At 38.1% G+C, this 17,088-nt stretch overlaps 1 protein-coding gene across 11 annotated transcripts in view; it reads left to right on the top strand.

Annotated features, from left to right (window-relative positions):
- The first annotated feature begins 4,261 nt into the window (after window positions 1–4,261).
- CNOT4 (CCR4-NOT transcription complex subunit 4) overlaps window positions 4,262–17,088 on the top strand; it is a 141,535-nt gene continuing 128,708 nt past the window's right edge. For 6 of the 11 annotated variants that reach the window (XM_027101812.1, XM_027101816.1, XM_027101814.1 and 3 more), the window contains exon 1: window positions 4,262–4,499. The gene's annotated coding sequence lies outside the window, so the exon portion shown is untranslated. Of the gene's footprint in view, window positions 4,500–5,217; window positions 5,306–17,088 lie in introns of all 11 variants that reach the window. The other 5 variants (XR_003431874.1, XR_003431875.1, XM_027101815.1 and 2 more) reach the window with 2 other exon arrangements.

The following is a 17,088-nucleotide window of genomic DNA, read 5'->3' on the forward strand; positions in this document are numbered from 1 at the left end:
CATAAAGGCAAAGTTGTACACTCCCTCCACCCCTTTCCAACTGCAGTCCCCCCAAGTAAGCAATCACACACAAAATTTTGATGTGTTCGTATTCTCCCATTCTTTTTTCTGTGCTATACATAAACATTGATTGATTCTTTTTTATTTCTAAAAAAATGGGTAACATTATACACAATATATCATGTTATAATTTACTTATTTATTCTTTACCTAATAACATGTCATGGACATTCTTTCAGGTCAATATATAGTTCTTTCCCTTTCTCTTTTTCATATAGCTATGTATTATTCCAGAGAATGGAAGTACAAAAATCAAGTTAATAACTTCCTCAGTGATGAACATTCAGTAGCATGTTCTTCTAAAAATGTAAATGAGATCATGCCTCTTTCTTCAAAGGCTTTCCTTTTCCCATGGAAGAAGATCCACATTTCCTACCATGGCCTGCAAGGCTCTGGAATGATATGGCCCTTGCCTCTATTTAATCTACCTTACACCCCACCTCCGCTTGCTTACCATAACTCACACTAACGTTCTAGTAAGGTCTCTTCCACCTCATTCATAATCCCTGCATATTTTCTACTCTTAACCTGTAAAGATCTTCCCTGACTATCCTCCTCTTGCTCACCAATCTAAATTAGGTTCCCCTCAAAATAATTCCATTTGCAGCAACAAGGATGCAACTAGAGATTATCATACTAAGTAAGTCAGAAAGACAGGGACAAATACCATATGATATCACTTATATGTGAATCTAGAATATGGCACAAATGAACCTATCTACAGGGCAGAGATAGACTCACAGACATGGAGACTGGACTTGTGGTTGTTGCGGGGTAGGGAGAGGGATGGACTGGGAGTTTGGGGTTGGGAGAGGCAAACTATAAAAAAAGAAAAAAGAAAACAAATTAGGTTCCCCTCTTAAACAGTCTCATAACATCTTGTAAACACCTTCACAGTACTCATCACCAGTTATAATAATCTATAAGAAATATATGTATATACTTCATTTATTTATTTAAAATTTATTTATTTATTTATTTATGGTTGCATTGGGTCTTCGTTGCTGCGTGCGGGCTTCCTCTAGTTGCGGGAGCTACTCTTTGTTGCGGTGCGTGGGCTTCTCACTGTGGTGGCTTCTCCTGTTGTGGAGCTCGGGCTGTAGGTGCACGGGCTTCAATAGTTATGGCTCGCGGGCTCTAGAGCGCAGGATCAGTAGTTGTGGCACATGGGCTTAGTTGCTCCACGGCATGTGGGATCTTCCCGGACCAGGGCTTGAACCCATGTCCCCTCCATTGGCAGGCGGATTCTTAACCACTGCGCCACCAGGGAAGGTTCACTTGTATTTATTTAAATGTCTGATGATTTCATCTCTGCCTCCTCCACGAGGCACCCTGCTCTATGAGGACAGAGACAGTGTTTTGCTGTACCACCATCACCTAGCACAATACTCAAAGGTAAAAAACATTTATGGAGTGAATAAATGGTATGTCCTACACCAAGGAAACATTAGGCAGCTAGAATTGCATATTAATTAACCTTTTAAATGATATGTGTTACATGGATGTCTATGAAATTACACATACAACATACACACATATATATATGAAAAATTTGTAAAACAGTGTAAAAGGAGCATTGGCCTGGGAGGATAGTGGCTCTGTCACTAATTAGGTGGTGACCTAGGAAATGTCACTTCCTTACTGTTAGTCTCCAGGAATAAATGACTGTCAGTACGTATGGGATTGTCCCCTAGTGTTGGATACTCTGGGAGGTACTACTGACCTTTAGAGGGTAGGGGCCAGGTAAGCTAGACTTTCTGCAAAACAGGGCACTGTTCCTTACATGAAAAATTATTTTGTGTCCCTCATGACTTTTAAAGAGGGCTCTTTTTTTAAAATTAAATTAAATTTATTTATTTTTGGCTGCGTTGGGTCTTCATTGCTGTGTGCGGGCTTCTTCTAGTTGCAGTGAGTGGGGGCTACTCTCTGTTGCGGTGCGCGGGCTTCTCACTGGAGTGGCTTCTCTTGTTGCGGAGCACGGGCTCTAGGTGTGGGGGCTTCAGTAGTTGTGGCACGTGGGCTCAGTAGTTGTGGTTCGCGGGCTTAGTTGCTCTGGCATGTGGGATATTCCCGGACCAGGGCTCAAACCCGTGTCCCCTGCATTGGCAGGCAGATTCTTAACCACTGCGCCACCAGGGAAGCCCATCCCTCATGACTTTTAAATGCCCCCAGTGCAGGTGAGAAACGTGTATATATGATCCGTGCCTAAAACCTGACCTATTTTGCATATGAACACAAAGCTGTTTTAAATTATTACAGAACTCTAAAAGTGAGTGTTTTAGGAATGCATCTACACTGGACACTGAGGACAGATTAGTGTTGTCACCAGAGGTGGTCAATCAGCATACTTGTGTCAGTTGGTATTTGGAGCTTTCACATTCATGGGGATTTATAAGTGCCAGCAAATGAAGATTTGATTATATTTTCTATAATTGTCATGTCTGAGCATTTATATATTGAAATACAAAACATTGTACTATAAATTACTTTTATATCATATATAGGACATTATTTTGATTTAAAACAAGATCATGTATGTAGATGAAATTCATAAATTATCCATGAATTTCATTTTAGGCTAATACAAGAGATATTGTAAAGATACTGTTCTTAAAAAAAGGTGTGTAGGATAAGATGATGGATTAGATGATGATTAAGATCCTTTCCAGTCTTAATGTGGTGGTTCTTATCTTTAATAATGGTAAGAATTCTGTTTATTTTGTTCTTTTCGTTACTTGGTTTACATTTCACTGTAAAATTGGTAATATAAAAAACACACATTAAAATAATACATGTCTCCTATACTGAATGTTTAAATAGTTACCTAAAGGTGGTGAATCCAAATGATTTCCCAAGTTTCCTTGCTAGGTAATAATCTCATGATTCTACAATTTCAAATTTTTGGTGAATTGTGAGTTTATTACATATTTTAAGTTTTCACCAAATAATTGACTCTAGGCTTGATAGTAAAGCACAAAGAACTAATGTATTGCTAAAAAATGAAATGAAAGCGTCTCACTATGAGATTAAGTTCACAGATTTTATACTGAAACCTTCCCCCATTCTCCTTCTGTTTAGAATTTTTCATCAGTTACAATATACTATGCATTTCAATCATATGTTTTATAAATTGCCTCATCTCCCTTTTCTGTCACCCTAACACACACACTAGAATAGACACAGGAATTCCTAGAATAGGAACAGGGAATTTTGTCTATTTTGCTCACCGTCTCCTCCCCATGTATAGAACAGTGCCGGGCACACAGGAGGAGCTCAATGAGTATTTGTTGTATGAATGGGTGAAGAATACACACAATAAGCAAAAACGACTGCGTCGAGCGCCACTTCCACCAGAATTCTAGGAGGCATGTGGGAGGGACCAGTAAATTGACTGATTTTTTTGTGTATGTGTGTGACTGATTTTTGAAATTGAGGATTCCTCGGCGCTCGTAGAAATTGCGAACGCGTTCTTATATTCGTTGGGATGTATTGATGTGTGTAGGGTTTGTGAACTCCGCGCGCAGAGCTGTGCAGGCTGGAAATCGAACTAACAATTTGCAAAGTCCGCATACTGTTCTCAAATTTATATCATTAGAAACACATTTTTGTAAACGCGTGGGTATTCCCTTCTCTTGTACTTCTGTAAAGGACAATTTAGGATATCTCTTCACTGGAGATTAATGGTGAGGACTGGATCAAGGGTGGTGACTCCAAAACGCGCAAACAGTGGCAACGAGTTAACACTTTTCGCAAACAAACGCCAATTCAGTATCCAATTCCCACTCTAGATCAAATCCCGCGCTCCTCCTACCTCCAACCTGACTGTACCCCGCCCTCTTTAATACCCATGGTGGGCAGAGCAGAGAACGGTCTCGGTTCCCCCAAAATTGGTTACGCCCGCCCCGAGTTTTGGTCTCCCATATTTGAGCAAACACCGAGGAAACGGAACCACTAACGAAGGTCGCCGACCAAATGACAGCGGAGCAGCAGACGCGGGTCAAGAAGGAAGCAAAACACGAAGAAAGGCAATAGTATAACAGGCACGTGAGGTGGGCTATCCCATCCGCCCTCGGAGTGAGAACATCAACTCCCGGCTTGCCTCTGGGCTGTTACCCTCCGAGGACTACAACTCCCAGGATGGTGCGGGAGCAGTACCCCCGCCGCTCCTCCCGCCCCTCCCCCGCCCCTCCCTGTCGGATCGGCGTGCGCCTGCGCACCGGAGGCCGGAGGAGTCTTACCCTAATGTAAGATGGTGGCCCGTCTGGCTGTGGAACCCACCGAAAGCTGAGAGTCTCTCTCTCAGCCGTAAAGGTCGGACTCGCTGAAGCAATCAGGCCCGTTTCTGAAGAGTTTTTTCCCCGACACTCGTTCAGTGGTCTCTTGTGAGGACGCGGCAACGCGTGGAATCGGATAAGGGAAAAGCGAGGCAAGGCAGGCGGGTGAGTCTGTGCGGGGCTGGGCTTAGGGGAAACCCGGGGCTTACCGGCTACGAGAGAGCGGAGGCTTCGCTGGGACTGTGCAGGCCGCACCCCCCTTTCTCCCCACCCCCCGCCTCATCTTCAGCCTCCTTCTCGGTCTTCCTCCTCCTCCTCCTCTTCCTCCCTCTCCCCTCTACGCCACAGCAGTTACCGCCGGGAAAAGGGAGCGGGGCAGAAGGCTGCGCGGCGGCGAGCCTCGACTGCTTCAAAAATCTCTTCAATTGGGCAGCCGAGGCGGCTGCTCGTCTTCAGTGCTCTCCCCTACGTTTTTGTAGGGGCAGGAATCTTAGGTCTCAGGACTCCCTGTTTTCCCAACCCCCTTGCCCCTCTCTGACGTCCTTCTCCAGTGGCTCCCGTCTCCCAAGACCGAAGCCATCACTTCCACTCTGACCCGTGGTGCTCATTAATCCCACTGCTCGTTGCCCACTCGGTCCTGCCGCTTGTTTTTTGCTCCGCTGCTACCACTGTGGAGTTAGCCTTTGCTCCCCCCGGTGCTTGCCATTAGTCCCCAGCCTATCTGCTACCCTAGAGCTTCTTCCGATTTGCAGTCTTTCCTTTAACCACATCTGTCATTTTAAAGCTGCCCCTTAAGTATCTAGATTATGCTGCTGCTCGTTCTGACCCACCTGTTTCACAGCGTTCTTGGGTATTGTCCGTTCCTTCCCTCTTTCCTATACAGATTCTTTCAGCATACACTTCCAGAAAAAAAGGGATGCCCCGTGTTGGCCCCTGAAAAGTCAAGGAAGTTGGGAAGTGAATGAAGTGAGGTAGGATACTGTTAAACATTTTGAGTGAAGCTCGTTTATTCAGGCTACTCCGGAGAGGAGCGTCTTCGTTTTGCTTTCAATGCTCTATTTGTGGATTATTCGCTCTGTTGGGACGTGGTTTTTTTTTTTTTTTTTTTTTTTTTTTTTTTTTTTCCATTTTGGACCGGTTTCTCCATGCTACCAAGCCTTCTTCTGAATTGAGTCTCCCCAGGATACTTAATGTGGGCTCTGATTATACCAACAAATATTAGCCTGGGCATTTAAAAATAAGATAAATCTGGCACACAACCAAATTCATCTGTGAGCTCCACAAGCAAATATAAGTGGTGTTCTGATTATAAGCAGGTTATATGTGGGTTACAGATTCCTTCCAAATTGAGAATTGATTATTGACTCAGTTTTATTGATGTTCAGCTTAATTGATGACATTTTATTTATAGTTTGAGTGGAAATTTCCTCTCCAGCTAATATCTGACTTGATATTTTTGGATTTGGGAAGTTCTTTCTTTTAACATATCTAGAATGGTAGGTATCTGAATAAATTGTCTTCTCTTGAAAACCATTAGGTCTATAAGCAAAGGAAAAATCGATTTTTTTTTTTTCAAAACTAAATCTCATTTTTTCCATAGAAAAGAAGGGGGCTGGGAAAGAAATGACAAAGCTGTGCACATAAATGCATTTGGTAACACTCAGTGTCATTATTATTTACATTAAAAAGCAGAAAACTAGAAGCCGGTGGTGGCTTATGATGTCTGTTTTGTGAAGAAGGAGCTTTTGCTATAATCAGACTACTGTGAAGTAAAGAATTACCAGAAAAACAAACAGGATTACATAGATCAGATACATACATCTCAAATTTAAACGTAAATAAGACATTGTGTTCTTAAGATGTATGTAAAAATATTAAGTCATAGTAGCAATCTCATGCAGCAGTATACCTCTTATTTGCAAAAGTAATAATACCTCAAGTGTAAATATAAATACATATAGTTGTCCATTAAATCACTTTTGGATGTTGCTGCATAATTGTGATTTTTTTACAGATTTTATCTGTAATACTTGATGGAATCTTACATTTGACATTATATTCGCTTGATTGTGATAAATGGTCTGTTTCATCAAATGTAAACCGAGGTTAGGAAAGCTGTTTATAAAACTTCATTTTTCCTTTCAGCCACTTAAGCCACAATTTGGGGAAACTAAATAAATCCCGACTTTTCTGAGAATTGGAAGCAATTTATATAGCAAACCTTGTCCTAAGTTATGACCTGAGGTTTTTTTAAAAAAAAAGTATTACTTACTTTTAGTTTATCAGTAGGAATATATTTAATACAATTGATCTTCAACTCTAAGCAAAAAATATATTTCATTTTTCTTTGTAATACACTGGTGGAGAAGCTTTCCACTTTGAACAAGCCTAACACACGGGTTTAGAAACCCTTGGCAGTCATACTTGGCTGAATTGTAAGCAGTGTGTTCTAGGAGAGGACTGTTTGTCTGCCAGAAGAGGGTAAATTATTTTAATACATCTTTTCTTTTGTAAAGATATTTTGCTTCAATAAAAGCATTCTCAAGTAATTTTCTCCACTCTATAGTTTTTTTCCTGCCATCATCAAATTCTTAGTTATCAGCACTGTGAAGTCAAAATGAATTTACTTTGGAATCTTTAACACATCTGAAGAAGATATCTAAAGTTCTTTGATATTTTGATAGGAAATACAGAGCTGAGAGTTCAAAGTATTTTTGTATGGTTTAACTTTTTTTTATTTTTATAAATTTATTTATTTATCCTTGGCTGTGTTGGGTCTTCGTTGCTGCACGCGGGCTTTCTCTAGTTGCCGTGAGTGGGGGCTACTCTTAGTTGCGGTGCGCGGACTTCTCATCGCAATGGCTTCTCTTGTTGCCGAGCACGGGGTCTAGGCGCACGGGCTTCAGTAGTTGTGGCTCGCGGGCCTAGAGCGCAGGCTCAGTAGTTGCGGCTCACGGGCTTTGTTGCTCCGCAGCATGTGGGATCTTCCCGGACCAGGACTCGAAACATATCCCCTGCATTGGCAGGCAGATTCTTAATCAGTGCGCCACCAGGGAAGCCCGTGTGATTTAACTTCTTAAATGTAACATTTTGAGTATTGTAGCTTCATAATTTCGTGGGGTTCTTTTTTTGGGATAGTTTGGAATACTTTCTGCCAGTTTCAGTAGTTGAATTCTTCAACTGAATAGATTATTTCTACAGAAGGGTTTTTGAACATGAGTTACTTGAGGTTGACTTGTTATGAAATTTGTTTTCACAAAGTTCCATAGACAAATCTTTAATTTTATTAGGATGAGACAGTTATAATCAAATGGCAAAATACAGAAAAATTGCTCCAACTTCAGTCTGATTGGAGCACTAGCGATAACTTGAAGTTTATTACTTTGTAAAAGAAAGAGGGCATTGCTTAAGGATGAACTCCTTGCATTAGGGGAGTTTTATTTTTAAAATGATGTTATATGTATCAATATAATGAAAAAATATCTTCTCAGTTTAAGCAGTATGATTTTAGAAATCTTCCCTTTCTCTCCTTCGCTACTCGTGCTTTAAGGTTAAGCTACACTCTTCATTAGAAAAAAGTTTCTTTTTTTTTTTGGTGCCTGTAGATAGCACTTGATTGAATCTATTTCAACTCAATGTTATTATTATTTTTTAAAATTTTTTTAAAAGTTATTTATTTGTTTGTTTATTTATTTATTTAGGCTGCATTGGGTCTCCGTTGCTGCATGCAGGCTTTCTCTAGTTGAGGCAAGCGGGGGCTACTCTTCATTGCGGAGCGCGGGCCTCTCATTGCCGTGGCTTCTCTTGTCGTGAAGCACGAGCTCCAGGCACATGGGCTTCAGTAGTTGTGGCTCGCAGGCTCTAGAGCGCAGGCTCAGTAGCTGTGGTGCACAGGCTTAGTTGTTCCCCAGCATATGGGATCTTGCCGGACCAGGGCTCGAACCCGTGTACCCTGCATTGGCAGGCGGATTCTTAACCACTGTGCCACTAGGGAAGCCCAGTGTTATTATTTTTATAGACCATTCAAATGAAATAGAAAGTTTTAGTTTATGAAAACTTAAACCTCTGCTGAAAATTCAGTTAGCTTTCTGTCATTAAGTATAGTACTGTCTTGACTTTTTGTGAAGGAAGTTACATTCATCTGTTAGTTCTAAAGAAAAACAGTAGGGAAATAGGTTATAGAGATTTTTAGTGCTCTAGAAATAGTATAACTAGAATGTACTACATACTTTTCTCAAAGGATTTCTTAATCTAAGTGGAACTTGTAAATGGTTTTCATCCCACTGGAATAGCATGTATTGGATAAAACTTGTTAACACATTTTGAGATTTAAAATATTTTGTGTTACCTCAGAGATATTAGGAAAAATCTGCAAATGCCCATGCTTATATAAAATGTGGCAATACCACTGATATTTTAAAGAGAGTAATATTTTTTTCTCAAAAGTTGAGAGTACACAAATTATAAAGATGGCATAATTTACTCACTTATTTAGTGATGCAATGAAAAGATAGTGGGACTGTTAATCCTATATTTAGTGGTTTTCTGAAAAAACTTTTTTCAGAATTGTTTTTAATCTGATATTTATGTGGCCTTCTTTATTAGAAAAGATTGTGTAGTAAATGTCAACTTTTTCACGTGTAGTAATATTAACCCAATGGGTTTTGTCACATTTCTTTTTTGTAGCATGATTCTTTTATTTGTTAATCAGAAAGTAGTTTATAGAAGAGAAAATTTCAACACTATTTTGGCCCCTTAGATTAGCCTTACCGTAACAGTTTTTCTTTTACTAGAAGAGAGAAATTACATGCTACTAAAAAGAAGATGATTACTTTCACTTGCTAGGAAAATGAAACTTTAAAGATAGGGCAAGTACAAAGCAATTTGAGTATGAGTTTATTTTTCTCCTAAGGAGTTTATTTGTGAGGATGGTTTCATTCTTTCTAAACTCTGTTTATACAAGAGAGTTGTCCTGTTTTAAACTTTAATTGCATTGGGTGATGGGCAGATGATGTATTGCTATTGGGATAAAGCTTGCTATTTGTATACATCGGATATCTGTTCGCAATCAAATATGTTATTTAGTTATGGTATCTAAAACCTCCCCTCTTGAGTATTTAGAGAAAATATGGAGAAGGGGAAATCAGAATAATCAGATTGGTTTGTATATATGCCTAAAACCAGTTTTGGGGGAAAAAAAGTCAAGGCAAAGAAGCAGTGTAATTAGAGCATTTAATTAAAGAAGCATTTAAAGATAGATGTTTGTATCACTGCTTTTGGAAGGAATTAGTGAACGATGATGTAAGGAAATAATGGTTGAATTTTGAAGAGTAGTTATAGACTGAAATATCAAAGGGGTGGAGCTATATGTTGTCATCAAGCCAAATATCTGCAATTTCTTAAGCATATTTTTCAGGTCTCAGAATAAAGAGGAAGTGCTAATTTTCCTGATTATTTAAGAACCTACTAATTCAATCCCTGTTAAGGGCAATTGGTGTCTTCAGATAGTGAATTTCTTGAAATAACATTGGCTGATTCGGGTTATTGAACATTGATTTTAGCAACTTTTTTTCTTTTTATTTTCTGCCTTTCATATTATGCTTTTTTTTTTTTTTTTAAACAGTGTTTTGTGATTTTCAGCTATTGTTTGGGTGGACCCTTTTGTGAATGCTGTAATTGAATGAAAACTTGAAATATAAGCAGTATTGCTTTTTTTTTTTTTAGCATCTTTATTGGAGTATAATTGCTTTACAATGGTGTGTTAGTTTCTGCTTTATAACAAAGTGAATCAGTTATACATGTACATATGTTCCTGTATCTCTTCCCTCTTGCGTCTCCCTCCCTCCCACCCTCCCTATCCCACCCCTCTATGTGGTCACAAACCACCTAGCTGATCTCCCTGTGCTATGCGGCTGCTTCCCACTAGCTATCTATTTTACGTTTGGTAGTATATATATGTCCATGCCATTCTCTCACTTTGTCACAGCTTACCCTTCCCCCACCCCATATCCTCAAGTTCATGCTCTAGTAGGTCTGTCTTTATTCCTGTCTTACCCCTAGGTACTTCATGACCTTTTTTTTTTCTTCCATATATATGTGTTAGCATACGGTATTTGTTTTTCTCTTTCTGACTTTCTTCACTCTGTATGACAGACTCTAGGTCCATCCACCTCACTACAAATAACTCAATTTCGTTTCTTTCTATGGCTGAGTAATATTCCATTGTATATATGTGCCACATCTTCTTTATCCATTCATCTGTTGATGGACACTTAGGTTGCTTCCGTGTCCTGGCTATTGTAAATAGAGCTGCAATGAACATTTTGGTACATGACTCTTTTTGAATTATGGTTTTCTCAGGGTATATGCCCAGTAGTGGGATTGCTGGGTCATATGGTAGTTCTATTTTTAGTTTTTTAAGGAACCTCCATACTGTTCTCCATAGTGACTGTGTCAATTTACATTCCCACCAGCAGTGCAAGAGTGTTCCCTTTTCTCCACACCCTCTCCAGCATTTATTGTTTCTAGATTTTTTGATGATGGCCATTCAGACTGGTGTGAGGTGATATCTCATTGTAGTTTTGATTTGCAGTTCTCCAATGATTAATGATGTTGAGCATTCTTTCATGTGTTGGCAATCTGTATATCTTCTTTGGAGAAATGTCTGTTTAGGTCTTATGCCCAGTTTTGGATTGGGTTGTTTGTTTTTTTGTTATTGAGCTGCATGAGCTGCTTGTAAATTTTGGAGATTAATCCTTTGTCAGTTGCTTCATTTGCAAATATTTTCTCCCATTCTGAGGGTTGTCTTTTGGTCTTGTTTATGGTTTCCTTTGCTGTGCAAAAAGCTTTGAAGTTTCATAAGGTCCCACTTGTTTATTTTTGTTTTTATTTCCATTACTCTAGGAGGTGGGTCAAAAAGGATCTTGCTGTGATATATGTCATAGAGTGTTCTGCCTATGTTTTCCTCTAAGAGTTTGATAGTGTCTGGCCTTACATTTAGGTCTTTAATCCATTTTGAGTTTATTTTTGTGTATGGTGTTAGGGAGTGTTCTAATTTCAGCAGTATTGCTTTTGGTAGTAAGATTAATTTTTCTTTTGATGGAGATCCCCTCCATTTCGATTAGATTTTTTCCTTTAATTTTAAAATTAATTCTTAGTTGAGAATTAGCTCTTACAAGTTTCCTGTCAAATTAGATCTTTCCAGAATTCTTTTTCATACTTTAAATGGGGACTTAGGTATTTGTTGGGTAAAGAAAAGTGTTATGATATGCCTTGGTTTTGTCATTTAAAGTGAAGTAAAGACATTATTAGTGTTAAAAAAATTGACTTATTAACATGAAAAATTTTAAACAAAAGTAGACACAGATCTCTATGTGTGTGTCACTTCAAAGATCATCAACTCATAGTCAGTCTGGGTTTACCTGTGCCCCCACTTAGTTTACCTATGCCCCCACTTAGTTTACCTATGCCCCCACTTAGTGTACTCTTTGACCTGGATTATTTTGAAGCAAATTCTCGTCATCACAATTATTTCATTTGTACTAGAACTCTTTTTGACATATAATATCCTTGATTTTTAAAAAAATCAGGATTATTCAATCAATTTTTCAAATAGTCTTTAAGTACTTATTATAGACCTACTTCTTGGGAAATGGCCCAGCCTCTTCTAAGAGTTTATTATCTTGTTGGGTATACTTTCATAATAATATAACTAGCACTATCCAAAGCATTATACAACTAACGCTTTGATACATGGGTCTGAGTCCATTATGTTAGTATAGGGTTATCTAGGAGTAGGGCTTCCTTGAGAAAGTGGGACTTGAATAAAGAATATGTACTGTCTGCATAGGCAGATCATCTTCAGAAGGAGAACATTCCATACGTTCCATGTGGGGCTTGGAAGCAGGAGCAAACACTTGGTGGGAACCAGCATGATGTGAGAGAGGTGTAAGGAGTCTGATCTCAGTAGAATAAGGTGTTAATTTCTGAGAATGGTGTCAGAGAAATTAGTATGCTAGAGTAGGGCTAGATTATGAGGTGTATTCAGTGTCAGGTTGAATCTGATCAGCTACGGTAAGGAGCCAGTAGTTGGTTGGGGGCAGGAGATGACATGATGAAAGTACTGTTTAGAAAAAGATTCCTTCTTCAGTAGTGTGCAGCATATTTTGGGGTTGACAGTTGAATGTGAAAAATTAATGAGTAGGCCATGAGTAGAGATGTTGGTGTGGATATTCTACACGATTTGGCACCTAATTGATTCCATCTTCTCTTCAGTCCTTATATCCAGAAATGACAACAAGGTTTTGGAGAATAGAGGACTGAAGAAATGTCTATTTGTCTTTGATAGTAAACTGCAATTTGTTATCCAAGCCCAGCTTTTGAAAAGGAAGTGATGCATGATTACTCAAATAACAATCTCAAGAAAATTCAGCAGAAAATAGCTACTAGTGTTTTCAAATAATTTTAGATATGTATTCACTGGGAGTTTGGAAAATAAAGAAAATCTTTATTACATGATAATGAGATGGAACATATTTCATTTGTAAAAGGGAAATTGATGCCTCATCTGCTTCTTATGTGTGTAAGAGTTCAGAAGAAGTATTAGGGAATGTATATTTGAACAGCTTGTAACCAGTATATATTACTGGATAGCTTTAAAGTTTAATAATGACCTGATTAATGCAGAAGGAATGGCATAAAATTCTGATGAATAGGGCACTAATATTGTCAGCCCCAACCTTCTTTAAGGATGGATAAGGATAGGTCAGCAGGCCAAAGAAGAATGTAGGGACATTATTAAGTGAAAGTTTATTCTTTGATTTATTTTGATATACTTTGTTTTGCAAAGGTATTATTAAAAACAGATCTGGTTACACAAAAGCCATATTTATTTTATTTGAAAATGTTTTTTAAGTTCTCAGACCCTTGAAGTTATTCTTTTCTTTGTTTTGGTTTGTTCACTCTTCATTAAACCAACTTTCTTCATCTATTGTGTATTTCTGGATAGCATGCTTGCTTTGTTTTGTGAAGGATAATTTCATTTGTTATCTTAAAGCAGCAGGGGAAAAGTAGATTTCTTGTTTCTGGCTTTGTAAATAGTAGATGAATAATACTGTATTGCCATTGTTCTCTTCCTGCTTCCCTCAGTATCACATGTATTCCCTTTCTACAATATTTAGCATGTGGATCTCAAGAATTCTTATAGTTGAGTCTGAAAACATCTCAAGCTTAGGTGCTTACAGCTTCAAAATTTAATTTACCTTAATTTACCAATCATTTTCTTTCCTATTATTATAAAAGGTATAACCTACAATAATGCCATGGACCTTTCGGGTACTTGGGAAATATTAATAAGGATAAAGATAATGATGCAATATAGTGCATTGTTGGGAAATATGTGTTTTTCATGGATGTTCCCTCCATCCTAAACCTCCTTAATCCTGGTGATGTGACAGAACTATTTTTCACATTTTTTTCCTTCTTTATTTAGCGGGTTATGCGTACTATCTAATATGGTCACTGGAATAGAAAGCTTTTGCCTTCTGCTTGGGTATGTTTTAACAGAGCCTTTAATATTTTAATTGTGGATTTAAGATTGAATTGCTATCGCCTTTGTGCAGAATCTTGAGGAGGATTATGCTTCTTTCTCATTACCACCCAGTGTATGTGGGAAGGAAGTAAATATCAAATATGCAGTATAGGAGAACCTTAGTATTTGAGAATATTTTCAGTGGTAGCTGCCAATCCATTCTTTTCCCCAAGAACTTTTAATTTAATGCCTTGAGTGTGGAGCCGCTTAAAAGTGTCACAGTGGGTGGTGGAGGGGAGAGGAGAAAATGGTTCCATGCTCCAAAAATCTCTCCCAGATTTTAACAACTTGAATTAATCTCAAATTATTAGTATTTTGCATAGTTTTATTCATGAAATTCTTGGGAGGGAGCCCTTTTGTGTGAGTGGCTTTGGGGTGTCTTGGGTAGCTGGGAGGGCAGGTGTATTTCAAACCTAGGAAAAGGGAGGAGAGGCAGAAAATACAGTGAAACACTTCAAATTCTAATAATGACCTCGGTGCATTTTTGCCTAAGGCATTGATGGCACTGGCTCCTTTGCTGCCTTTGGCTACATACTTTAGGTTTTCTTTTCTAAGTTAGGCTTCTAGTTGGGAAGGCTACAGACTTTAGCCTTTTCTAAGTCAGACTAGCATCCTTGTCCAGGCTTGTGCATTTTAACCTCTCTAGCTCAAAACCTGACCATTTTTGTGTCTTTAATCTGCCAGAAGGAAGGGGGAAATGGGAAAGAGAAGAAAATGATATGTGTGATACTCCTCATTTTGCTCATGTATTGGCGTAAGGTTATTCTAAGATTGTTTTATAGAAGAACCTCTTCCTTTCATTTTTAATTTTACGTAATCAGTTATAAAGTAGTTTCATGAATTTACTAAATTAATACTTAGAAATCTTTTAAAATGTCCTTTAGCAATAGAGTTGGTGATAGGTTGAAGAGTACTGATGTTAGATGCTTCGTGGTACTTTCTTGGAATTTCTTGCTTCTACTAAAATCTTTTCTGTTGTCCTGGACCTAGTCCTAGATGTGAACTTTGCTTCTAAAAAGTAAAGCTAGTAGTATTTTTTAAGGTAGTTACCATCTCTGCACTGTATTCAAATCTGTTTGATCCTAATGAAAACAAGTATGACAGTAAAATACTTTAATATAACTGTGCTAACAAAACAACATTTGTTAGTCATGTGTTGCCCTCTATTTTTTTGTCACGCCTAGCAAGTTTTCAGCAGCTTTGGAGAACTCTGAATAATATATGATGTGTTTGTGTTTACAGGTTGTGCTTTTTATTATATACTACTAAATTCTGTAATTTTTAAAACTTGACATTATATTAAAGGAAATATTGCTCTTGGAGTAACGGGCTAACTTAAATGATTTTTTTTATAGTTGAACATAGTTTTCATTGGTCTATAGATTTGCTTGCCAGCCCTTTCAATTCCCCCTACTTTTATTTATGGCTTCTGCTCGGAGCATGCAGTTTAGTATGGAACCAGACTGCCTGAGCCTGAATCTTACTCCTACCACTTCTTGTCAGACCTAGGGCAAGTTACCTTATGCTGTCTGGACCTCAGCTTCCTCATTTGTAGAATGCAGCTATTAAGATTGTTGTGTGGAATAAATGAGTTAATGTATATAAAGTGCATGGAATAGCGTTTGGCATATAGTAAGCCCTGGATACGTGTTTGCTGTTTTTATATGTTTGAAAGAATTTTTTAAAAATCTATTTTTGAAGACTTATCTTTTTATTTAGTGTACTTTTTAATGTCTGGGTAGTAGACATATGTTTTTAGTAGTTACTTGACCAGCTGGAAACACAGGTAATGTGTTTTAGGGGGTAATCAAAGGACTGACCTACCTGGAATTCTTTTGAATCAAAGAGTAATGGAAAATGAACCTGGACAGGTATGATAGAAAATAATTATGGAGTATTTTGAACTAAGGCAGAGAAATTTAGATGTGGTTGATAAGAGGGGAATCATTGCAATCACTGCAGGTTTGTTTGTTTTAAGTCAGGGGAGTGATGTGTTTAAAATAGTATTTAGGGGAAGATGGTTTTGAGTGTCCTTGGTAGCATAGAATTATTTGATTTTACGTGGATAAGAGGATTTCTTTTTTTTTTGTCTATTCTGTTCACTGATATATCCAAAGTGACCCAAATAGTGCCTGGTAGATAGTAGGTGCTCAATAAATACTTATTGGATGAATAAACCTTAAGGGGGACTGAGTTAACAGAGACAAGCACAAAGGAAAGTAAGCTTTTGGATACCTACCTTTAAAGAGGTAGAAGTGAAAAAGTTTGTTCTTTTAAAATATTTATTTATTTATTTGGCTGCGTCGGGTCTTTGTTGCAGCACGCGGGATCTTCATTGTGGCACGCAGGCTTCTCTCTAGTTGTGGCGCACAGGCTCCAGAGTGTTCAGGCTTAGTTGCTCCACGGCATGTGGGATCTTAGTTTCCTTACCAGGGTTCGAACCCATGTCCCCTGCATTGGAAGGTGGATTCTTAACCACTGAACCACCAGGGAAGTCCCTGAAAAAGGTATTATTAAAGGAACAATTAGAGAGGTAAAAGGAAGATGGAAAAGTTTGTCTCAGAAAACAAAGGAAGAGATTTTCTAAGAGAGAGAAGTCACGGGGATAGGAAGATCTAGGATGATACCACTTCAACTTCAAGAAGAAAAAAGGAATTTACATATTTCAATGCAACATTCAAGCAAAATGAGAATAGAGAAAGCCCTTTGGCTTGTGTGTGACAATCACTAATTACATGAGAGCGATTTCAGTAGACTGAGAATGTAAATCAGATTGGCGGGAAGTTAAGAAGGATGTTAAGTAGAGACTGTAGCTAAAGACTATTCAGTAGTAGGTAATGACTATAAAAGTGGCAAGAAGACAAATTATAATAGCAGCTTTCACGGTTATTGAATGTGTAATATGAGAGATTCTATTTATTAGAAATGAGAAAACTTGAGTCAGTCTTTGTGCTGAATGTTCTTAAGTTTCACAGTACAGAAGACTTATTACACATGCTGCTTCAGGGCTCTGCTACTTGATAACTCTGTAATCTTGAAGAAAGTTGCTTAATCTTTTGTGCCTCAGTTTTCTTCCTTGTGAATGATGGAGATCTATTTCATAGATCTGTTATGTTCATAGATCTATGTTATTTCATAGATCTGTTAGATTACTCAATCTTTTTA

The sequence above is a fragment of the Aethalodelphis obliquidens genome, unplaced genomic scaffold (genome assembly GCF_003676395.1).
Source record: "Aethalodelphis obliquidens isolate GAN/ISIS:26980383/991018 unplaced genomic scaffold, ASM367639v1 scaffold5, whole genome shotgun sequence".
Taxonomy (NCBI): domain Eukaryota; kingdom Metazoa; phylum Chordata; class Mammalia; order Artiodactyla; family Delphinidae; genus Aethalodelphis; species Aethalodelphis obliquidens.